This window comes from Micromys minutus (genome assembly GCF_963924665.1).
Source record: "Micromys minutus genome assembly, chromosome: 7".
NCBI classification, from domain to species: domain Eukaryota; kingdom Metazoa; phylum Chordata; class Mammalia; order Rodentia; family Muridae; genus Micromys; species Micromys minutus.
This window is the reverse complement of record NC_137976.1, coordinates 37737549-37761670: the sequence shown is the minus strand read 5'-3', so window position 1 is coordinate 37761670 and position 24122 is coordinate 37737549. Positions and strand designations below refer to the sequence as shown.

General features: G+C 39.5%; 1 pseudogene across 1 annotated transcript; it reads left to right on the top strand.

Moving 5' to 3' along the window:
• The first annotated feature begins 10856 nt into the window (after window positions 1-10856).
• Window positions 10857-20706, top strand: LOC308422520 (kelch repeat and BTB domain-containing protein 8-like; annotated as a pseudogene). The gene is made up of 3 exons: window positions 10857-11909; window positions 19603-19834; window positions 20171-20706. The product of its transcript is annotated as a kelch repeat and BTB domain-containing protein 8-like (transcript).
• Window positions 20707-24122: the final 3416 nt, after the last annotated feature.

The following is a 24122-nucleotide window of genomic DNA, read 5'->3' as shown; positions in this document are numbered from 1 at the left end:
TGAGTACTCACGGACAGCTGCAAGCATCCCTCAGTCATAGCTGGGGATGGAGTGACACCTGCTTTTCTCTCTGCTCTCTGCTCTCACCAGAGCCGGTGGCTCTATTCCTGTTTGGTTTGATACTCAGGAAGCTGTGACCATAAGCGTAGACAGCAGGGCTGTGTAAAAGCTTGCAGTATTGGTGATTTAATCTTATTAGGAAGATAAATTCTGTTCTCCTGTTCATCTAGGGGAGACTATTGTCAAAAGCAAGCACCGACTTCAAGCTTCTGCTTTCATTATTTATAGATCACTTTCTTTATGACTTTAGCCACCGGGACCTGGCCATCTTTATGAAGCTGTTTCTATTGTTCTGTACTGTAGAAGTCTAGCCTGTTGCCCTTTCATTGCCCAACCCTGCTTGAACCCAACTGCCCTCCTTTGCAATCTCCTTGATAGTATAAAATGACTAAAAAGCAATATTAAATGGTGCAGCATGTTTGGACGATATGAAGCTTGAACCACAATCTTCCACACTTGCTGGCTTCTGGGCTACATCTCTTTCCTGCTCTTGCTAGTGTGTGTTTGGTGTTGGTTTGGTTCTGAGGTTGATGCAGGAGATGGGGACTCTCTAACGTCTATGGCTTTGTTTCTCTCTCATACAACCTTATTCTTACCTTGATTTTCCCCAAGAAGGTAAAATGTCCCATTGCTATTCCTGCCTGTCGGCACCAGGCTCCGCTCACACCCATGTTCCTAAATGGATTTTAAATGGAGGCTGTAAGGATAGTAGAACAATACTTGACAATATTTCTTTGTTCCCCAGGAAGTTTGCCACACTGATCATTTTAAATGATAGAAACGCCAACTCTAATCTAGACATGGTGTTATCCTTTATTTTGGCATGACCCTGATAGAAAAAAATTGAAAACAAAGTATAAAAACAGTCCATTAAGAATGCCACCAAGGCACAAAGCCCTTGAGAATGTAAAAGAGATGGTAGTGGGGAGATTTTGGTGCCACAGCTGTAAACGTTTAGGCTGAAGAAAAGGATAGAAGTGTCGGTGTGCTCGGAGCAAGGGTAGAGTCCCAGGTATGTGGGAGGGAAACTGAACTACAGTAGTTACAGACCTGAGTACATTTAAAGGCTGATGATCTGGACAAAGCTGTCAAGGTTGGATGTGTGTCTGGATGAGCCCTGTTGTTAGAAAAGGGCACAGCTCTGTGGGACCTACTTAAACCTACTAGATCAGAAGGTCTGAGGGTGACATTTGTGTTACCTTCAAAGAGGCAGGTGGAGGAAAAAGATCTTTGAAGTATAGGAATCATTATGCAATATACCAGAAACTAGTTTCTACTAATGAATAATGGGAGGTGACCTGGAGAACAAATAGTCCCAGTCACCAAAGGACTTATTTTCTATTGGGCAAATGTAGTGAACTAAACAAGATTATCCTGCTTTGCCTCATATATTTAAGAACATGCAAGTCAAAGATGTTGGAGGGGATGAGGTAGCAAAAGAAGAAAGCTTTGAGGATGCTCCATGGATTAGATGTTGTTGGTGATTCTCTGCCACAGACCTGCTGTCAGATGGAGGTTCTCTTTGGAGGAAGGTAGGGGTGGGGACTGGCAATTCCAGAGCCACAAAGTACAGAATAAAGCAGAATGAGGCCCAAACAGGTTCAGGGATTAATGTTAAATCCTTAATGTGGGTGGAGATGCTGCCTTCTTGTCTGAATCCTTAGGAAGGGGAGTTGTGCAGTGCTATCCTCTAAGAGCATTGCCATTATTTATTTTATTTTATTTTATTTATTTATTAATACTTTCTTATTGCAGTTTCCCCTTTCTCCACTCCTGTTCTTCTCCACCCCATGTACCCTCTTCTCCAGATCCATTTCTCCTCCATTTCCGTTCAGGAAAACCAGGCCTCCTTGGGACATCCACCAAGCATTACATAACAAGATACATTAAGACTAGGCACAGACTCTCATATTAAGGCTTGGTGAGGCAACCTGGTTGGTGGAGAAGGTTGTAAAAGCAGAGGAAAGAATCAGAGACTCCCCCAACCCCATGTTAGGAGTCCCACAAAGCACCATTCTGCACAACCATAGCAGTTATAGAGAGGACTATCACAGATGATGCAGGCTCTGCAACTGTTGCCGATTGTCTATGAGCCCTGCTTAGTTCAAGTTTGAGGGTGGTGTTCTTTTGGTGTCCTCTACCCCTCTGGCTCCTACTTTCTTCCTCCCATTTTCCACAGGGTTTCTAGAGTCCCAAGGGGACAGACCTGGCAGAAATTTCCAATTTGGGCTGGCTCACCCCCACCTCCTTACTTTTTGGCTGCGGGTCTCTGCTGACAGCAGTAGCCTCTTTGATGATGATTGGGCTAGGCACCTATCTATGGATGTATAACAATATCATTAGAAATCATTTTATTGATTTTTTTTTTCTACAATAGGTCTCTGGGCTCTCTAGCCGTCACTCAATTCCTGGTCATCTAGGCATTGTAGGCTCTCTCCCATAGTGTGGGCCTATATTAGATTCTTCATTAGTTGCTCACTCCTACATTTTCTGGTGCCTCCATTGCCCCCATACACCTTGTGTTGAAGGTTTCGTGGTGGCTAGGTTGGCTTCCCAGTCCCACCCCTGGAAGCTTTGCCTGATTACAGAGGTTGGCTCGTTCGGGCTCCAGATTCTCTGTCACTAGGAGTCCTTGATGAGGTCACCCTTGTAGAATCCTGAAAGTTTCTACTGGCTTAGGTTTCCATATTGCCCCTCCCACAATGCCCTCCAAGCTTAGTACCCAGTGCTCCTTCCCCCCATTTCCTTCATCCCACCTGAGCCTAGTCCACCTGCTAAATCTATTATCTTTCCCTTTCCCAGAAAGATTCACATGTTCCTTGTAGAGTGCTCCTTGTGAAGCTGTAACTGCTTGCAAGCAACCCTGAAGATGAAGTTTGTTGATGTTCTGGTTTAGAAGAAGGTGTGGGGCAGGTCATTAGATCCTGACCTGAGAGTCCAGTCATTTTTATCTATACCCTTCCTCCCAGCTTGGAGGTAACAGAAGTATGGAGGTTATCAGAAGTAGAAGCTGTATTCATGTAGCTTATAGGGAAGTCACTGTCCATGCTGAGGTGAGACTTTTCTGTGGTATGGCTGTTTTCTTTCTCCTGTATGGAGACCTCACCCATTCCCTGTAAGTAAGTCTGATAAACTCATTGGTTTGTCAAGGCAGAATTTGGTAGAGTTTGCTCTATTGTTGGTACCTAAGGTGAATAGGTACTTGTTTGTATCCTGAAGGAAAAGTTCATACACCAGAAGTTGAGAGACGAAATGAGGCTTACATAGGATATATGTGTTTGTATTGAGCTGTACATATATACAGGGCACCTGCTTTATTATTCCAAATATTAGCTCATTCCTAGATATATCTTAATTATATTGGGCTTATAGTACACTGATAGTTTCATAAAGTCAGAGACATAGCTTTTGTTGTTGGCTGCTGTCCCAATATCTAAAAGTATATGCTGTAATGGCTGAGAGGCAGCTGGAGCATGCGGATCCAGCTCTGTTGCCTTCCAGAAGGGAGAATGCGTGGGGCCCAAGGAACGAGAGGTGTATGTGTGTGTGTGTGTGTGTGCGCGAGCGCGCGCGCGCGTGCGTGCGTACGCTCACCAGGCATAGTAACTAACCACCCAGGGCACCAAGTGGAGAGGGCTGCTAAATGAGAGACAGCTGGGAGAGGACCAAGTGGCAGGGTAGCAGCCATGTTTCTCTGATCCAGTGCAGTGGCCTGCAGCTCTGTGCAGGAACTGGTAGCAGCAGACTCTTTTTTAATATTTACCACAAAAAGCATGGATGCTAGATTCTCATAGCTCCACAGATGGAATCCTCAGTTTACCTTGTATAAATATCATGAAACCACAAGGCAATGCTCAGTTAGGGTAGAATTCTACACGATTAGTTGGGAGGTACAGGAGGAAGTGGTTGAGATATTGGGTTAGGATACAATGACTCTCTGTACATTCTTGTATTAGTCAGAGTCACAAAATTTATGGAATTTCTCTCTATATTGAGGAAATATATTTTAATGACTTACAGTCTGTAGTCCAACTTACCCAAGGATGATGAGCTGTGAATGGGAAGTCCAAGAATCTAGTAGTTGCTCAGTCCCATGAAGCTAGTTGTTGCAGCTGGTCTTCTGTAGAAGTAGGTTTCCACAGATGTGCTGGCAAGTAAGTGCAAGAAGGTGAAGAAGAGTGAATCTTCCTTCTTCCAATGTCCTTATGTATGTCTTCAGCAGAAAGTGTGGCCCAGATTAAAGGTCTGTACCACCATACCTGGATCTGAGACTTGTTTTGTTCCAGGCTGACACTGAACTTAGAGATGTCTTTGCTTCAGTCTCCTGGGATTAAAGGGGTGTAATACCTTACCTGGGCCTAAGCTTTTCATGGACACTATGCCTCAAGATCTTTATGCCAAGATCCAGGTCAGAAACATGTGTCTTCCAGCATCAAGTTCTCAATCACAGGTGAGCCCTCCAATTCTGGATTGTGGTTCATTCCAAATGCAGTCAAGTTGACAATCAGAAATAGCCATTACACCCCTTCAATAAAGAAATGTCAACAGTCAACAGATAATAAATATAAATTTAAATGAAAAAAAAAGTATATACTGTAGATCAGTGATTCTTAACTTGTGGGTTGCGACCCTTTTGCGGGTCAAATGAATCTTTCATAGGGGTCACCTAATACTGCCTTCACATCAGATATTTACATTATGATTCACAATAGTAGCAAAATTAGTTATAAAGTAACAATGAAAATAATTTTATGGCTTGCAGTCAGCACAACAAGAAGAACCGTGTTAAAGGACCACAGTGTTAGGAAGGTTTCGAACCACTGCTGTAGATCCTTATACACCAAACAAAACAAAGATGAAACTAAAACATTAATAGTGTTGGGGAGTGGTTATTGCCCATGGGATGGGTCTCAATTTCAGGTAGTCATTGGTTGGCCATTTTCTCACTCTGCTCTATTTATGTTCCCATACATCTTGTATGCAGGACACATTTTAGGTTGAAGGCATTGTGGGTGGGTTGCTAACCTTATCCTTCCACTGGGAGTTTTGCCTGTGTATAGCAAGTGGCTACTTCAGGATCCGTATGCTCCACTTCTAGAAATCTCAGCTAGAGTTGCCTGCTTATATATTCTGGGTCCTCTCTCCAGCCCAGGTGTCTGGCAAGTCCTAGAGATTGCCCCCACTCCCCAGCCAATCTTTCTTCTCTCTCCCCTGCTCTCCCTCTATATGCACCCTACCTTCCCTGCTCCTTTCCCCATCTCCTCTTTGTCCAATTCCCTCCTTCCATCAACCTCTGATATCCAGAAACCTCACAAGAAGTTCTTTGGTGAGTTTCTCTCTATGAAGTCACCACAAGCAAAGCTCAGCAATACAATGTAAGGTGAATGAATATATGTGTATTATCAGTGAAGAATAGCAAGGTGGAGCAATGCAATCAATGTTCTAGCTCCCACTGTGTGAGGGTCATATTTATATTTCTTCATTACACATCTTTTCATGTGTCTATTACAAAGCGACCTTTCACCTGTGTTCCCCAGCAAAACACCATTTGGCATAACTGACTTTCCAAGGAAACCAGAAGTTTCCTCTTCAGACTTTGAACCTTTCTTTAAGTGCTTCTTGGCCATTTGAGATTTCTCTGTTGAGAATTCCCTGTTTAGCTCCATACCCCATGTTTTAATTGGATTATTTGGGTTGTTGGTGTCTACCTTCTTGAGTTTTTTATAAATTTTGGATATTCTCCCTCTTTCAGATGTAGGGTTGGTGAAAATACTGTCTCAATCTGTAGGCTGCTGTTCTGTCCTTGACAATGTCCTTTACCTTACAGAAGATTTCAGTTTCACGAGGTCCCATTTATCAATTGTTGATCTTAGGACCTGAGCCATTAATGTTCCATTCAAAGAGTTGTCTCCTGTACCAATGAATTCAAGGCTATTGCCCACTTTCTGTTGTTAGATTTAATGTATCTGATTTTATGTTGGGGTTGTTGATTTTCTTGGACTTGAGTTTTATGTAGAATGATAGATCTGGATCATTTTAAAAAATTCTTCTACATATAGACACCCAGTTAGACAAGCACTATTTGTTGAAGATGCTTTCTTTTTTTTCATTGTATGGTTTTGTCTTCTATCAAAAATCAAAGGTCCATAGGTATATGGGTTTATTTTTGGGTCTTCAATTTGATTTTATTGATCCCCTTGTCTGTTTCTATACCAACACCATGTAGTTTTTATTAGGATTGCTCTGTAGTAGAGCTCAAGGTCAGAGATAGTGGTACCTCTGGAAGTCCTTTCATTGTACAGGATTGTTTCAGTTATTTTTCCCATATAAATTGTTCTTTCAATGTCTGTAATATACATTTTTTTAAAGTATAGAATAGAGTTTATTTAGGACATGGAAAAGGGAGTTGAGAAGGGAGTAGAGACAGAGGAGAGGGAGGGTGGCCAGGAACAGGTGGTGTGGGGAGAAGGAGAAGGGATCAGGGAGGGAAGAGAGTCAGAGAGAATAAGGTTAGTAACACACATTTCTTGATGTTTGAGTTTACACTTAGTTGTTTTTCTTGTTATTTGTTCAACTTTTTGAGGGGACATGTGGTGTCTTCTTTTTTCTTTTTTCTTTTCTTTTCATTTAAAAATTTATTTATTTTATAAAATACTATTATAGCTCACAAAATTTGGTATATAATAATATATGATGAATAAACAATTTTTTTCTTTTTCTTTCCTAAGAAGGACTGAGGCTTCCACATTTTGGCCTTCCTTTTTTTTGAGCTTCATTTGATCTGTGAGTTGTTTCTGGGGTGTTCAGAGCTTTCTGGGGTTAGTATCCAATTATCAGTGACTACATATTATGTCTGTTCTTTTGTGACTGGTTTATCTCACTCTGAATGATATTCTCTAGATGCATCCATTTTCTTAAGAATTTCATAAAGTCATTGTTTCTAATAGCTGAGTAATAATCCATTGTGTAAATGTACCACAATTTCTGTATTCAGTCCTCTGTTGAAGGAATTGGTTCTTTCCAACTTCTGGCTATTATAAATAAGGCTTCTATGAACATGATGGAACATGTGTCCTTATTATATTTTGGAGCATCTTGGGGTATATTTGGAGCATCTTTAGGGTATATGCTCAGAAGTGGAATAACTGGGTCTTCAGGTAGTACTATGTTCCATTTTCTGAGGAATTGCCAGACTAATTTCCAGAGAGGTTTACAACCCCATCAACAGTGGATGAGTGTTGCTCTTTTTCTGCATCCTTGACAACATCTGCTGTCATCTGAGTTTTTGATCTTAGCCATTCTGGTTGGTGTGAGGTGGAATCTCGGGGTTGTTTTGATTTACATTTCCCTGATGACTAGGAATGTTGAATATTTCTTTAGGTTCTTCTCAGCTATTTGGTATTCCTCAATTGAAAATTTTTTTTTTGTTTATCTCTGTACTCCATTTTTAAAATAGTATTGTTGGATTCTCTGGAGTCCAATTTCTTGAGTTCTTTGTATATGTTGCATATTAGACCTCTGTCAGATGTTGGATTGGTAAAGATCCTTTCACAGTTTGGTGGCTACCGTTTTGTTTTTTTGACAGTGTCCTCACTGGACAGCCTGTGGGCCTGTGCATCAGGCTCACCCTTGGTCTAGGGGGAAAAATGCCTGTGCAGCTGTTCTGCAAGCTCGGCCTCCTGCGGGGCAGATCCTGAGTCAAGATGGTGAAGACCCAGCCGTCTTTCGGAGCCAAAAAGGGCCCTTTTCCAGAGAGTACTGCGCTCCCTGAGCTGAGAACTCCCTGAATTCCCTCCCCAGGCCTGTGCATCAGGCTCACCCTTGGTCCAGGCGGAAAAGCACCTGTGCAGGTGTTTTGGGAGCTCAGTCTTCCGTGGGCAGATCCTGAGTCCTGACAACAGACCCGGCCCACACCAGAGGCTGGAAAGCGGTGTCTTTATTTTTTTCTTTACAATGAAAATCAATTTTCAGATGCCTCTTCAATAGCAAGTGCAAATCATATGGAATCCTTTATGACAGTTGTACTTCCTAGAGCATTTCCTTTTTAAAAACATAAAGATTAGATCGTATTATAGAACTTGGGTCATTGCCTTAGTAATTGGAGAGAGTTTTTGTGTGTGTTGTGTAGGTGCGAATGTGTGTATGGCTGTGGGTATGGGGTAAACTTTATGTTACTGTGGCTTACATTTTTACTAACATTAAAAGTTTAGAGAGATGTAGTGCAAAGTGACTTCATTACTCAGAACTTGAATAGAAAACTGGGCTGAAGCAGGGTAGAACTTATTTCTTTGCCTTTTGTTTGTTTGTTGTTGTTTTGAAGTGGCAAAGGATAGTTCTGCTCTTGTTTGTCTCTGAGGGAAAGACATGTTTCATGTGTTAACAGTCCCGTGCTTTCACATGGACGGGTCATGCTGATAGTAATATTGTATATCATCTTTCACACTTGATTTCAGAGAGGCTAAGCTGAGTGGTACTCCACAATCACATGGCTGTTTGACATCAGGAAAGGTCAACCTAAGTTCCAAATATTTCACTCACAACTCTGGTGGCCATACACAAGAAATCACCACTAACCAGCCAGGAGTAGGAGAGACGTGGTCACCAACAATGGAATAGCTCTGGCAAGAACATACATTGTCCTTTCCAACTTGGAGGGTTTGTCTTGTGTCCAGATAAATGGCTATGATTAAATTCATGGCCACATTAGGGTTCATGGAATGTTTCCATCCACTTTCTGCATACAAATGAAATGAAAGTACATTTGCTGTACATTTCAAGTACAGCTTGAAATGTAAAGATTATTTTTAAAACAGGTATCATTATAATGATAATATCATGTGTATATATATGTATATATACTGATAATATAATGAAAATGGTCTGTTGCTAAAGCCAAATCATTTCCACATGAATGACTTATGTAGCATGACTTTTTTGAAGGCATCACCAGGCTTATGTCTTCCTCTGATCTTCATAGTTGTGACATTTGCTTCTGATTTTCCTGATGAATTAAAAAATTGGTAGCAATGCTTTGTATGCTGTGTAGTACCATTCCTATTGCAATTTTGCTATGGTTAAGAGCTGTGAATACTCCTGCAGAGTATTTGAGTGCTGTCCCAGCAACCCCGTGAGTCAGCTTACCATGATGCTCTTTCCTGACCCTTGGACACAGTACACATAATTACAAATAAGAAATTAGAGCCTTTAAATTAGCTGTGATTTTCAAAGATATCCTTCCATAGTGGAATCAAGTGTCTTTCTATGTCTTTCATATTTGATGCAGCAAGCACACTCTAAAGCTGACCTAGGTTGTAGTGGCTCAGCTCTAGAGGACTTTGCTCTGTGCTTTCTCTCTTGTCATTTTCTGTCAGTTTCTTGAGGAGATTGATAAGGTAGTCAGTGTGGCTTGTTGGATAATTTAAAACTATATTACTACTTATTCAATAAAAACACTTAAGGAGCAACGGTGAGCTCACACAACTTTCTTTGCGTTCTTTTCTATTAGCCTTGAGAATCTATTGCTCTGCTAATTACTCTTTCTGGTATGATTCACCCACTGGATAGCTGAAAGATATATTTGTTTGACGGAAGGGACATATTTGCCAATGTGATTATTGGTAACTGAGCACAGCATTCAGCAGCTTATCACTGCTGTATTAAAGTTACTAATTACTTGTGCCATCATTGTCTTAAAAATTCATTTATATCCTGAATGTCTCCTTTGCTTATTTATTTACTTACTATTATTTTTGTTAATAGTAAAGTATTTTTTATACTCACTTTGAATATTTAGATCTTGTCTGCTTCTGTTTACTGCTGAAGCCCAAACATTGAGGCTACAATTGGCACCACAGAGAGGGAAGGGCAGCCAGGGGCTGCTTTCTCTCCAGATTGTTGATAAAGCTGTCAGCCAGGTTGTGGGGGTGGAATTCTGGCGTGACTAGTATTCAGAATTCCTTAAGCTTAGCCAGTTGGCAAGCTGAGACACTAAAGGATTGAATCTGATATTCTGACTCCCTGGTAAATAAAGACACACATGCATGCGCGTACACACACACACACACACCACACACACTACCACCCTACCCCATTATGTGATACTGTAGTTGTAGAACAATCTCGAAATAGAATCAATGATAAAAGCTGGATTCATTTAGCATATCATTATTTTAAAAATAAATATTGTTAAGGTCTTGGGTCTGTCTTTCTGGCACATTACATAAGTAGCCAGTTTTGTAAACCAAAGACAATTGGAAATATTACTTTAAACTCTTTATTGGGGGAGCTAGAATATTGTCGGAGTAGATGTTTTATGGACAATAGAGGTGCAGTGGTTTGTCTGCCTCTAAAAATAAAGATCTTGCCATGATGGTGGGTTCATAATTAGCACCATCCCATCACCTTGGAACTTGTTCAAAAAGAAAAGATGTAAAATTTCAAGAATATTGAACACTTGACAGGGTGTTTCAGTGATTCATAGGCACACTTAAAGCTTGAGAGATACTGTTCAGAAAGATAATTTCTCTTTAAATGTGGAAGAAAATGTACTTTGAATTATCACCCACTGTTTGTTATGTATTTTCTGGTACACATACGTAGAGATTTACTTCGAGCGGCTCCCATAATTGTAGCGAGTTGGTAAACTCAAAATCTGTAGGCTAGAATGGCAGGTGAGAAAGTCAAGGAGACTTCTATTCAGGTTCAAGGTGGCACAAACTGAAGCGCATACTCTACCCACTCTCCTATCTCTAGTTGGTTGAGAGTATATTAAAAAAAAATGAGCCTGGCTTGGAGAAATGGCCATGTTGGCAGATTTAAGTAAGTCTTCCCCAACACCAAATGGGATTCCATCTTCAGACACAGCCAACAATACCATGGACCCTTTCCATGCTTGCAGTATTCTTAAGTGGTTCAAAACAATGTACGATGAAGGACAGTTGACAGACATTGTAGTGGAAGTGGATCACGGGAAAACATTTTCCTGTCATAGAAACATTCTTGCTGCAATTAGCCCCTACTTCAGATCCATGTTCACTAGCGGCCTTCCAGAAAGCACTCAGAGAGAAGTTCGAATCATCAGTGTTGAAGCTGGATCAATGGATTTAGTATTGAATTATGCCTATACCTCCAGAGTTATCCTGACAGAGGCCAATGTTCAAGCCTTGTTCACAAACAGCTAGCATCTTCCAAATTCCTTTTATAGCAGACCAGTGTGCCAAGTATATGATTAGTCATTTGGATCCACAAAATTCTATTGGAGTCTCTATCTTTGCTGATCATTATGGTCATCAGGAACTTGGAGATCGATCAAAATAACACATCTGTGAAAAGTTTCTGTGTGTCACCAAAGAACAAGCAAGAGTTTCTCCAGCTGACAAAAGACAAACTTATAAGCATACTAAATAGCAATGATTTAAATGTAGACCTGGAAGAACATGTCTATGAAAGCATTATAAGGTGGCTTGAATATGAGCAGAATGAAAGAGAAGTACACCTTTCAGAAAATTTTGCCAAATGTATACGTTTTCCTCTAATGGAAAATTCATTTATCCAGAAAATTCCTCCCCAATTTGCATAGGCCATAGTCAAAAGCGGTGGGGAAAAGGAACCATCCAACAACAATGGCTGTCCACAGAGGCTTGGAATGACTGCTTCTGAAATAATCATATAAGTTTTGATGCTGCACAAAAGCTCTCAGGAAAGAAGCAAACAGTGCCTTGTTTAGATATAGTCACAGGAAGAGTGTTTAAACTATGCAAGCCACCAATGACCTAAGAGAAGTTGGGATTCCTGCATCACCAGATAATGATATATACATTGTAGGAGGGCACAGGCTAAGCAGCAGTGCGGTGTCCATTGATCTTTTTTTTTTTTTAAACTATTTATTTATGTTTGTATACTATATATTCTTTATTTTTTTAAAACTTTATTTTACAAAACAAAGATAAAAGGAAAAAAATTTAAACCTTTTTGCTTAAATGTATACAAATACATTTTTGTCAGTGCTTGGCTTTTTTTATCTTTTTTTTTTTTTTTTTTTTTTTTTTTTTTTTTTTTTTTTAAGGTTTGATACTCTGCATAAAGGTCTTACTAGTTACAATGAGCAAAAAGTACATGTAAAACAGGATGTAAACCGAAATTAGTCAACTTTTTCTTGGTGTATAATGATTGAGCATAATGTCTTTTTTTTCTTTGTTTTGTTTTGTTTTCCTTTTTTTTTGAACTTCACACAGTCTGTGAGTTGTTTCTGGGGCAGCCCAAGCCTCTTGGTTAGCATCCCACTATCAGTGACTTCATATTATGTCTGTTCTTTTGTGACTGAGTTATCTCACTCAGGATGATATTCTCTAGATGCAACCATTTTCTTAAGATTTTGGTTAAGTCATTGATTCTGATAGCGGAGTAGTACTCCATTTTGTAAATGTACCACAATTTTTGTATCCATTCATCTTCTGAAGGACATCTGGGTTCTTTCCAGTTTCTGGCTATTATAAATAGAGCTGCTATGAACATTGTGGTGCATGTATCTTTGTCGTGTATTGGAGTGTCTCTGGGATATATGCCCAGAAGTGGAACAGCTGGATCTTCAGGTAGTACTATGTCCAATTTTTTGAGGAATCGCCAGACTGATTTCAGAGTGGTTGTATCAGTTTACTACCCAACCAACAGTGGAGAAGTGTTCCTCTTTCTCCACAACCTTGCCAGCATCTGCTGTCATCTGAGTTTTGGATCTTGGCCAATCTGACTGGTGTGAGGTGGAATCTCAGGGTTGTTTTGATCTGCATTTCCCTGATGGCTAAGCATGTCGAGCACTTCCTTAGATGTTTCTCAGCCATTCCATATTCCTCAGTTTAGAACATTTTGTTTAGCTCTGTACCCCATTGTTTAAGAGGGTTGTTTGATTTTCTGGTGTCTAGCTTTTTGAGTTCTTTGTAGACCTTGGATATTAGGCCTTTATCTGATGTGGAGTTGGTAAAGATCTTTTCCCATTCTGTTGGCTGCCATTTTGTTTTCTTGACAATGTCCTTAGCCTTACAGAAACTTTGCAATCTCATTAAGTCCCATTTGTTAATCTTTGACCTTAGAGCTTGAGCCATTGGTGTTTTGTTCAGGAAATTTTCACCTGTGTCTATGTGTTCTAAGGTTTTCCCTACTTTCTAATCTAATATTTTCAGTGTATCTGGTTTAATGTGGAGATCTTTGATCCACTTGCACTTGAGCTTTGTAGAAGAAAAAAAAAGGGTCTATTTTCATTCTTTTGCATGCTGAGTGCCAGTTGGAGCAGCACCATTTGTGAATAGGCTGTTCTTTTTCCATTGAATGTTTACGGCTCCATTGTCAAAAATCAGGTGACCATATACATGAGGGCTCATTTCTGGATCTTCTATTCTATTTCATTGATCCACTTGCCTATCTCTGTACCAGTACCATGCAGTTTTCAGCACAATTGCCTTGTAATGTAGCTTAAGGTCAGGGATAGCGATTCTCACAGATGTTTTCTTGTTGTTGATGATGGATTTCGCTATTCTAGGTCTTTTATTATTCCAGATGTAATTGCACATTGCTCTTTCCAAATCAATGAAGAACTGGGGTGGAATTTTGATGGGGATTGCATTGAATCTGTAGATTGCTTTTGGTAGGATGGCCATTTTTAAAATGTTGATTCTTCCAATCCATGAGCATGGGAGATCTTTCCATTTTCTGAGATCTTCCTTGATTTCCTTCTTTAGAGGTTTGAAGTTCTTGTCATACAGGTCCTTCACTTGCTTAGTTAGAGTCACACCCAGGTATTTCATAGTTTTTATTACTATTGTGAAGGGTATCTTTCCTCTAATTTCTTTTTTTTTATTGCTTATATTCTATTTTTGCTAGAACTAATTTAAGAGCCAAAGGATATTGGGATGGTATAGTAAATGAGGCTGATGAAGCATTTCATGCTTTTGGGTCTTTTATTTTAGGCCTTGTGTAGAAGCAGTAGAAATGCTGAGGCTGGTCAGATAGATACCTTGCTTTCATTGAGAGCAGCATACATTTGCGGAGGATTTCACACACAGTGATGTATGTCTCTATTCTGAGCATATTCTGTATTTATTGGCAGTGCTTGGTACCTGTTCTTACACTAGCATGATATTTTGTTGTTGTTGTTGTTGCTGTTGCCTTCTTTAGCTCCCCTACCTCTTATATTTGCTTGAGAAGTCCATCAGCAGCAGTTAGGACCCTACCCTAATGTCTCTGACAAGCATCTCAAATATCTAAAGCTTGCTTTTACAAGTTCTGGTGCTCCATCACTTTAGACACTTAGGCTGTTGGCCCTTTGCATTTCCCCTGTACTGTGTTCTTTGGCTTGTATAGCAGCAGCACAGGAAGGTAGACTTACTGTCAGTTCAGCACACAATGTTTTCAGCAGGTGGGTAAGATGTTACTGAATTATTTTGCTTGTTTCTTTCTGTAGTCTTTATTTACAGAAGGTTGTTTATCCCCCTGTGAAGTGTGGCCTGTTTCTCTAGGTATCCTGGAAAAACTGATTTAAGTATAACAAGAGCATCTAAAGGACAGTGCAAGGTGAAGCAGGAGGAGTGCAGTGTGAGACACACAAATGCAGAGCCTTCCAGTGCCTCGCAGCATAGGTTCTTTTATTTATTTATTTTCTTCTTTTTTAAAGATATCTTTTTTTAAAAGATATGTTAAAAAGAGTTGACATCATTGGTATCTGAATGTTAATTAAATTATTTTGAATATGATTATTTAAGAAGACTAACATGTTTGTATCAATGTGACTCTTATTCTGGGAATTCAGAAAGAATTATAATTATTGGATGCAAGTAATATAGAATGTTTTAAGTATAAAATTGTTAGGGAACCTTCAGTACTGTTTGCTAATGTTTTCAGTGTGGTTTTCAGGTTCTAAACTTTCTCTGTCTACTGAAATGCAAATGACCAAGGGAAAGATGCCTCATCAGGATAGGCTTTTGACGGCTTTTAGTTATTGCATATATGTGTACACAGCCACATCCTTTTCTTCTCAGTAGACCTCGAAACATTTGTGGCAGCAGGGATTCCACAGCTCACCTTGCTGCTCATCTTATCTGTAGTGAAATTCTGCAGTAGATTTTCTTGTCATTACCCCTCAGGTCCGAGTTCTGCATGCAGAGGGAATTTCTTATTTTTCACATTGTATTTATTCAGCCATCCTCCTGCCTCTCCCACCACTATTCAAAGATTTGTGCTAGCTACTGTTCACTGTATTATTTTTAAGAAAGATCTAGGCCCCTGTTTTCTGTTTCTCATGGGCTTTAGGTTGACTATCAAGACGAGAACAGTTCCGTCTCTTAACTGTAGTAAAGAAGTAAAGCAAGTGGTCATTCTTACTGTGAGTGCTTGGCAGGCTTCTTAAGTGTAGAGTCAGAGGCCATCAGTTCTGAGTGGTGAGCTAGCGTCTGTCCAGTAACTCGCTCCTCTTGTTTCTCAGAGCAGTGCTGCAGCGGTTCTCTCCAGATTCCGAGGCTTTCTTGAGCAGCGTAGGAACAGCGAGGGGTGAGGCTCTTTCCAGTTGGCTGTTGAAAAAGCGTCCATTTACATTGGGTACAGGTTGGATAGACTGAGCTGAAGGCGTAGGCAAACAGATCCAAAACAGTTCATATTATCGGTTTGACTGACCCTAAATATAATTGAACAGTCTTCTCTCTCCACTTCTGAGCTCAGCGTCAACATACTGTGCTGGTGACCATGAGGACACATGTCTTTCACTGCTTATGGCCATGGGCCACCTCAGTTGTGTTCAGTCAGCCTCAAATCGTGTCCATTTCCAGCTGTAGTCTAAGAAACAAGGTTCAGAGGTTCAGTACATTATCATCCAGGCGGAAACAGGGCAGCATCCAGTCAGGCGTGGTGCAGAGGGAGCAGGGATTCCTACATTTTCATCTGAAGGCTGCTGACAGAGTACTCTTTCCTCTAATTTCTTTCTCCACATGTTTGTCCTTTGAATATAGGAAAGATACTGATTTGTTTGAGTTAATTTTATATCTAGCCACTTTGCTGAACTTGTTTATCAGCTGTAGGATTTCTCTGGTGGAATTTTTGGGGTCACTTAATTACACTATCATGTCATCTGCAAAGGGAGATGTTTTTACTTCTTCCTTTCCGATTTGTATCCCTTTGATTTCCTTTTGCTAATTGCTCTGGCCAGGACTTCCAGTACTATGTTGAATAGGTAGGGGGAGAGTTGACAGCCTTGTCAAGTCCCTGATTTTACTGGGATTGCTTCAAGTTTCCCACCGTTAAGTCTGATGTTGGCTGTTGGATTGCTATATATTGTTTTTATTTTGTTTAGGTATGGACCTTGGATTTCTGTTCTTTCCAGGATTTTTAACATGAAGGAGTGTTGAATTTTGTCAAATGCTTTCTCAGCATCTAGTGAGATGACCATGTGATTTTGTTCTTTGAGTTTGTTTATATGGTGGATTACATTGATGGATTTCCTTATATTTAACTATCCCTGCATCCCAGGGATGAAGCCTACTTGGTCATGCTGAATGATCATTTTGATGTGTTCTTGGATTTGGTTTGCAAGGATTTTGTTGAGTATTTTTGCATCAATGTTCATAAGTGAGATTGGTCTGAAGTTCTCTTTCTTTGTAGGGTCTTTGTGTGGTTTAGGAACGAGGGTTATTGTAGCCTCAAAAAATGAGTTAGGTAGTATTCCATCTGATTCTATTTTGTGGAATAGTTTGGAGAGTATTGGTGTTATGTCCACAATATATGTCTGATAAAATTCTGCACTGAACCCGTCTGGACCTGGGCTTTTTTTGGTTGGGAGGCTTTTGATGACTTCTTCTATTTCTTTAGGTGTTTTGGGATTATTTAGATGGTTTTCCTGGTCCTGGTTTAACTTTTGGATCTTATATGTGTCTAGGAATTCATCCATTTCCTCCAGATTTTCTAACTTTGTGGAGTTTTTGTAGTAGGATCTGATGATTTCTTGAATTTCCTCAGTTTCAGTTGTTATGTCTCCACTTTCCTTTCTGATTTTGTTAATTTGTATACTCTTTCTTTGCCCTCTAGTTAGTCTGTCTAGGGGTTTATCAATCTTGTTGATTTTCTCAAAGAACCAACTCTTGGTTTTATTGATTTTTTTCAATGGTTCTTTTTGTTTCTATTTGGTCTATTTCTGCTCTAATTTTGATTATTTCTTGCCGTCTACTCCTCTTGGGTGTATCTGCTTTCTTTAGTTCTTGAGCTTTTAGCTGTGCTGTCAAGTTGCTGATGTATGCTCTCTCTAGTTTCTTTTTGGAAGTGCTCAGGGCTATGAGTTTTCCTCTCAGTACTGCTTTCATTGCATCCCATAGGTTTGGGTATGTTGTGTTTTTGTTTTCATTAAATTCTAGAAAGTCCTTAATTTCTTTCTTTATTTCTTCTTTGACCCTGCTATCTTTAATAGAACATTGTTTAGTTTCCATGTGCCTGTGGGCTTTTTGTTGTCTTTGTTGTTGTTAAAGACCAGCCTTAGACCATGTGATCTGATAGGATGCATGGGAGTATTTCAATCTTCTTATATCGATTGAGGCTCTTTCTGTGTCCAATTATGTGGTCAATTTTCGAGAAGGTGCCATGTGGTGCTGAGAAGAAGTTGTCTTCTTTTACTTTAGGATGATATGTTCTGTAGATATCTATTAATCCAGTTGGTTCATAGTCTCTTCTAGTTTTATAGTGTCCTTGTTCAGTTTTTGTTTCCTTGATCTGTCCATTGGTGAGAGTGGGGTATTAAAGTCTCCCACTATTATTGTGTGGGGTGAAATGTATTTTTTGAGCTTTAGTAGGGTTTCTTTTATGAATGTGGGTGCTTTTGTATTTGGAGCATATATGTTAAGGATTGAGAGTTCCTCCTTACAGATTTCCCCTGTAATGTGTAAAAAGTGTCCTTCCTTATCTTTTTTGATAACTTTTGGTTGGAAACTTACTTTATTTGATATTAGAATATCCACTCCACCTTGCCTCTTGGTGCCATTTTCTTGGAAGGTTTTTTCCAACCTTTTACTCTGAGATAGTGTCTGTCTTTGTCCCTGAGATGAGTTTTCAGTATGCAGCAAAATGCTGGATTTTGTTTATGTATCCAGTCTGATAGTAAATGTCTCTTTTTTTGGGGAGTTGAGTCCATTTATGTTAATAGATATCAAGGAATAGTGGTTGATGTTTCCTGCTATTATTGCTTTTTAGGTTGAGTTGTGTCTGTGTCTCTTTCTTCTTTTGGTGTTTTTGCTTACGAGTTTTCTTGTTTTTACTAGGATGTAGTTCTCCTCATTTTATTGGGCTTTCCACCTATAATTCGTTGTAGTGCTGGGTTTGTGGTCAGATATTGTGTAAATTTTGATTTGTCTTGAAATATCTTCATCTCTCCATCTATGGTGATTGATAGTGTTGCTGGGTATAGCAGCTTGGGCTGGCACTTGTGCTCTCTTAGGGTGTGCATGATGTCTGTCCAGGCTCTTCTAGCTTTCATAGTCTCTGTTGAGATGTCAGGTGTGATTCTGATTGGTCTGCCTTTATATGTTACCTGACCTTTTTCCCTTACTGCTTTTAGTATTCTTTCTTTGATTTGGGCACTTGGTGTTTTGACTATTATGGGTCGGGAGGAATTTCTTTTCTGGTCCAACCTATTTGGAGTTCTGTAGGCTTCTTTTATGTTCGTGGTCATTTCATTCTTAAGGGTAGGGAAGTTTTCTTCTACAATTTTGTTGAAGATATTTACTGTGCCTCTTAGTTGATATTCTTCTCCCTCTTCTATTCCTATTATCCTTAGGTTTGGTCTTCTCATTGTGTCCTGGATCTCCTGGACATTTGGGTTAGGAGCTTTTTGGTTTTTGTATCTTTGTCTATGTTTACAATGTTGTCTTCGGCCCCCGAGATTCTCTTTTCCATCTCTTGTAGTCTATTTGAAATGCTTGCTTCTGTGACTCCTGATTTCTTTTTTAGGTGTTCTACCTCTAGGGTTATCTCTTTTATTGTTTTCTTTATTGTGTCAGTTTCCATTTTAAATTCCTTCTTCCATTCCTTCATCTCTTTGGTTCTCTTTTCCTCTAGTTCTTTGAGTTCTTTGAGTGTTTTTCTTGTTTCCTCTTTAATAGCTTCTGATTCTTTTTGCTTTTCCTCCTGTTCTTGTTTAAGGATCTCAATCATCGTCTTGAGGTATGATTTTAGGTCTGCGTCTTTTTTTTTTTTTTGGAGTGTTTGGCATTCCAATGTTTGATGTTATGGAAGAGCTGGGTACTGGTGTTGCCAGGTTGTTTCCTTGTGATATGCTCTTTTGCTTTCCTTTTGCCATCTTGTTGTCAGTGATATGTTCTTGCTTTTCCCTTGTACCTGGTTTGTGTTCCTGGATCTTCGCTGGTCCAGGTGTTGCATGGGCCGAGCGCTGTTCTGTGCCCCTAAGCCGCCAGGTGGGAACAGAGGTCCCAATGCTCAGTTCCTGGTTCCTGGATCAGGCAGGGAAGGGATGCGCTTTCTGTGTGCACTCAGCAGAGATCTCTCTTCCCCCTGGCTGTTCAGATCCCCTTCTCCATGTCCATTGATCTTAAGGCAGAAAATAATTTTTGGATGGATGACCATTCCACTAATAGATGGCTTTCTAAGCCATCCTTGCTTCAGGCCAGAATAGGCTGCAAACTAGTATATTTCTGTGGTAAAATATATGCAATTGGAGGGCGTGTTTACGAAGGTGATGGAAGAAACTCACTGTAGTCTGGAGTGCCATGATAGCAGAGATAATTGCTGGATGACTGTCTTAGTTAAGGTTTTATTGCTGTGAACAGACAACTGTGGCCAAGGCAAGTCTTATAAGTAACAACATTTAATTAAGGCTGGCTTACAGGTTCAGAGGTGCCTGCCATTATCATCAAGACAAGAGCATGGCAGCATCCAGGCAGGCATTGTGTAGGAGGTGCTGAGATTTCTACATCTTCATCCAAAGGAAGCCAGGAATAGACTAAGCATCTTCAGGCAGCTAGGAGGAGAGTCTCTAAATCCACCCCCAGAGTGACACACTTCCTGCAACATGGCCACACCTTCTAGTAGTGCCACTCCCTGGGCCAAGCATATGCAAACCATCACAATGACTGTTTGTGCCATGCCAGTTGCCATGGAGTTTCACAATGCTGTGGAGCACAAAGAAAAAAAAAATCTGTGTTTTACGGGAGAATTTTTCCTCTTCTATGAGCCTCAAAAAGACTACTGGGGATTTTTAACCCCCATGACTGTGCCTAGAATCCAGGGCTTAGTGGCTGCGTACAAAGACTCGATCTACTACATAGCTGGAACCTGTGGAAATCATCAGTGTGTTTACTGTGGAAGCCTATGATACTGAGCTAAATAAATTAACTCGTGGAAGGATTTTCCTTGTGATTAGTCTATAAATCCATACCTTAAGCTGGTCTTTTTCCAGAATAAACTTCATTTATTTGTGCGACCTACTCAAGTGACTGTTGAAAAACATATCTTCAGAACCAGCAGGAAAAATTTTCTTTACCAGTATGATGACACTGCTGACCAGTAGATGAAAGTTATAAGACCCCAGATCGGCTGTGGGACCTTGGCCGCCATTTTTAGGGTACATTGGTTAAACTCTATCCTCAGTGTCTTCAGAAAGTTCTTTAATAAGTAGCAGGCCAAAGCACGTCACTGGCATCTCATACTAAGGAAGCTTGTTTAGGAAATGCTGTGAACATTGAAGAAAGCTGATAGTTTTGTATTCAGGAATGGGTGCTTGTAAGGATTGTGGTGTGGGGAGGGATTTGCACTTATCTTTATGATATTTTCATTTCAGGCAGGAAAGGTAACAAAGTGTAATATCAGCATTTTTTCCACCCTTGGCATCAAAGTGTTATTCAAGAACTTTGTGAGAAATAGTTGCTGATAAACCAGGTGAGTTCAAGACAACTATGTACTCTTGAAAAGCAGAGCATTCCTGGGTAGAGACATCCAAACTGGTTATCGTGACTTTTATTTTAAGTACGGGTAACAATATGAGGCAGTATCATCATTTAGCTGTGATCTCTCTAACACAGAGAAGCACTGACTTAGATCCTCAGTCTTACTGTTTATATCTGTTTCCATATATGTTTTGTGGACTGTTTTCAAGTGTACGAGATTGAAGTGTGCTCTGTCAGTAGACTGAAGGAACTTTTAGTCAGATTGTTTCATATTTCTCATGTAACTTAAGCTACAAGGTTAAAGTGGTAGTTTTCTGTCCATAACTTTTTCAAGTGCTAACACTGTCTTGTTTTTTAAATCCCAGAAGGGGCTCAGATTTGCAGGTGACTGGTGCTCTTAGAAGTTAATTCCCATGTGATTTGATCAATTTAAATGGTTTATGGGTCTGTTTATCTTTCAGATTAGCATGCTAGTTCCACTGTCACGGTACTCCAGGTCTGCTATTTGTGTGATAGGGCATGGCTGATGGCCGTTGGTCTAACTGGATTCAGTTTTACAATTCCAAGATTGCACTAACATGGGCTGTTTTGTTGCCCAGACTTTTTTATCCATCCTCTACCTTTCCAGTCATTGTTAGTATTGTGAAAATTAACTAATAATGTGAAGTTTTCACACCTACTTATGAAATTCTGTTTTCTAGAAACAAGAGTCTTGGAGTGGTCTAATAGTTCAATAGCTTATAAGGTTCCTATTACAGTTATAACCTCTATTTTTATGTTGAAACACTTATAGCTGAAGGCGATTCAGAAGGATGAGTGAGTGAACAGTCAGGTTTGTATTCTAGGTACTAAGGCGCTGTTCATATTGAACTGATAAGTGTCTCACAGTTAGGAATATTGACCTAAACTCTTTTTTTTTTTTTTACCTAAGGCAGGCATTTAGGTTGATAACATAATAATAACTCATTACTATGCCTACTATAACTATAAGGAATATTACACATAAGGCAGAGCCTGTCCTCAGTCAGAACAATTTTTCTTAAAGAGAATCAGTTTGAAGACAACTGGCATATTCATATTGGAAACAAAAGTCTTGCACCAAGTGTACGGTGGTAGGTACTGTGAAACAAATGGAAACATTGCCTCTTGCATCACATACCTCTTTCCGGAAACTTCATAGACCACTTTACAGAGGCCCTACAAATGGAGAGTTCTGAAGCAGTTCAAGTGGACAGCACTCACAGAATGAGTGTGTATGTGTCCTGCATGGCTGGATGTGTGGCTTCTCCTAATCTGTGTAAACTTTGTCAACCAATGCTTTTTAACCGCTCTAGTTTGTCTTGTGTCCTTTCTTTCTTTCTTTCCTTCCTTCTTTCTTTCTTTCTTTCTTTCTTTCTTTCTTTCTTTCTTCCTTCCTTTCTTTCTTTCTATCCCCATGCTGTTTTAGGGTTATTTCTGTGAATTTTTTAGATTACATTATAGTTTTGTATTGCTGATAAGAGGGAAGATAATTTTTACAAGAGATATCCATGTAATTTATTTTTGAAAGCTTTGTTCAGTATCTAAGATTTCCTGCCACTTTTATAATCTCTGTATTTAGGAAAATTCATTACTTGAATATGTGACGTGGAACATTGAGTTAGCAATGTACATGCACCGTACAATATGTAAGAGAACATTACACTGTGGCTAATTCAACACTAGATTTACTCTGTACTGTTCAACAGTTGATCCTTGCATCACACCTGTGAATATTGAGGGCATCACTTAAGAATAGTTTATCAAGGCCAAGGGTTAGAGTTTGCTATGGGAGTAAATATACATTGAATTTTGTATGAACTACTTGTTAACATTGCATAGCTGGGATATTTTGCCACTTTTCAAATGATTTCAGAAAAGGTCCTAGGAAAGATTAGTGATATGTGTGGGCTGATGTGTAGAAATGTAAGGTACATTTTCATAGTGTGAAACTAAGTGAAAGGCACGATGGGTACAGCAGAATTAAAAGATCTAAGAAATGCCAATTCCAATTCAACTATGTTTCTGCATTTGAATGTACGCAGCACTTTTTCTATCCAGTTCTATACAAAGAAAGCTGAACTAGGTGCAACTATGTTGTAGGATTGAAGGAATCACTATTTATGTTTGTCTTTGTTGTTATCCTACAAAGTTGATGTGTAAACATCAAGTTGATTTTATTGGTGCATGAGGAAAAGTGGATGTGATCTGTAAGGAACCAGAGTCCCATGTGAAGATGGCATTCAATATTCAGTGCTCAGGTATGTAGTAAGTACTGTAGTCCTAGGGGGCAAATGTGTAGATATTTTTAAACATTTTGCTATAATTGCATAATTTTTGCATTTTTACCTGATGTCATTGTTTCTTGTAACAAAATCTTTTCTGACTGAAAACTGCCAGTGTTGTGAACTGCTCTGAAAAATGAATTTTGCAAAATTAAAATTTGGTGAAAATAAAAAATTATGACACTGAAGATAGTCTTTATTTATTAGTTTTTAATTGGAAATTAGAGGTATCACTTCAAGTAGTATTTCCATGGACCTTCAAAGTTGTCCATAGTTTTTTGTGTCTAAAGGAGGATTTCAGGTATACGGACCATTGATGAACTGGAGTAGATAATTAAGTGGTACATGTTCTGGATTTTAACTTGGAAACTTATGTGAAATGTGCTGGGAGTCTGTGTGTATCCAGTCCATCTTCTACTTTTTTTGTTTGTTTCATTTTGTTTTCTTGTTGTTGTTTTGTTTTTTCTTAAAGAAATAATCATGGCAATGTGGAATGGCATGGGACAGAAGGATGTTTTGTTTCCCTGTTTATTTAAATTTGTGTGTACAGGTGCACATGTGAAAGTGCACTCATAGGCCAGAAGAAAGGGTCCAATTTCCTGGAGCTAGTTACAGGTAGTTGTAAGTCCTCTCAGTGTGGGACTGGCAATAAAACTTGGATGCTCTGGAAAAGTATCAAGTACTCTAACTGCAGAGCCATCTCTCCAGTCCCAGGATAAGAATGTTAAATGTGGTGTTGTTCTTAAAAATGAAACAAGCAACACTAGTTTAATGGTTAGTGTTTCTGTCACAATAACCTAGACACAAGCAATTTAGAGAATGAAGAATTTGCCTTTGC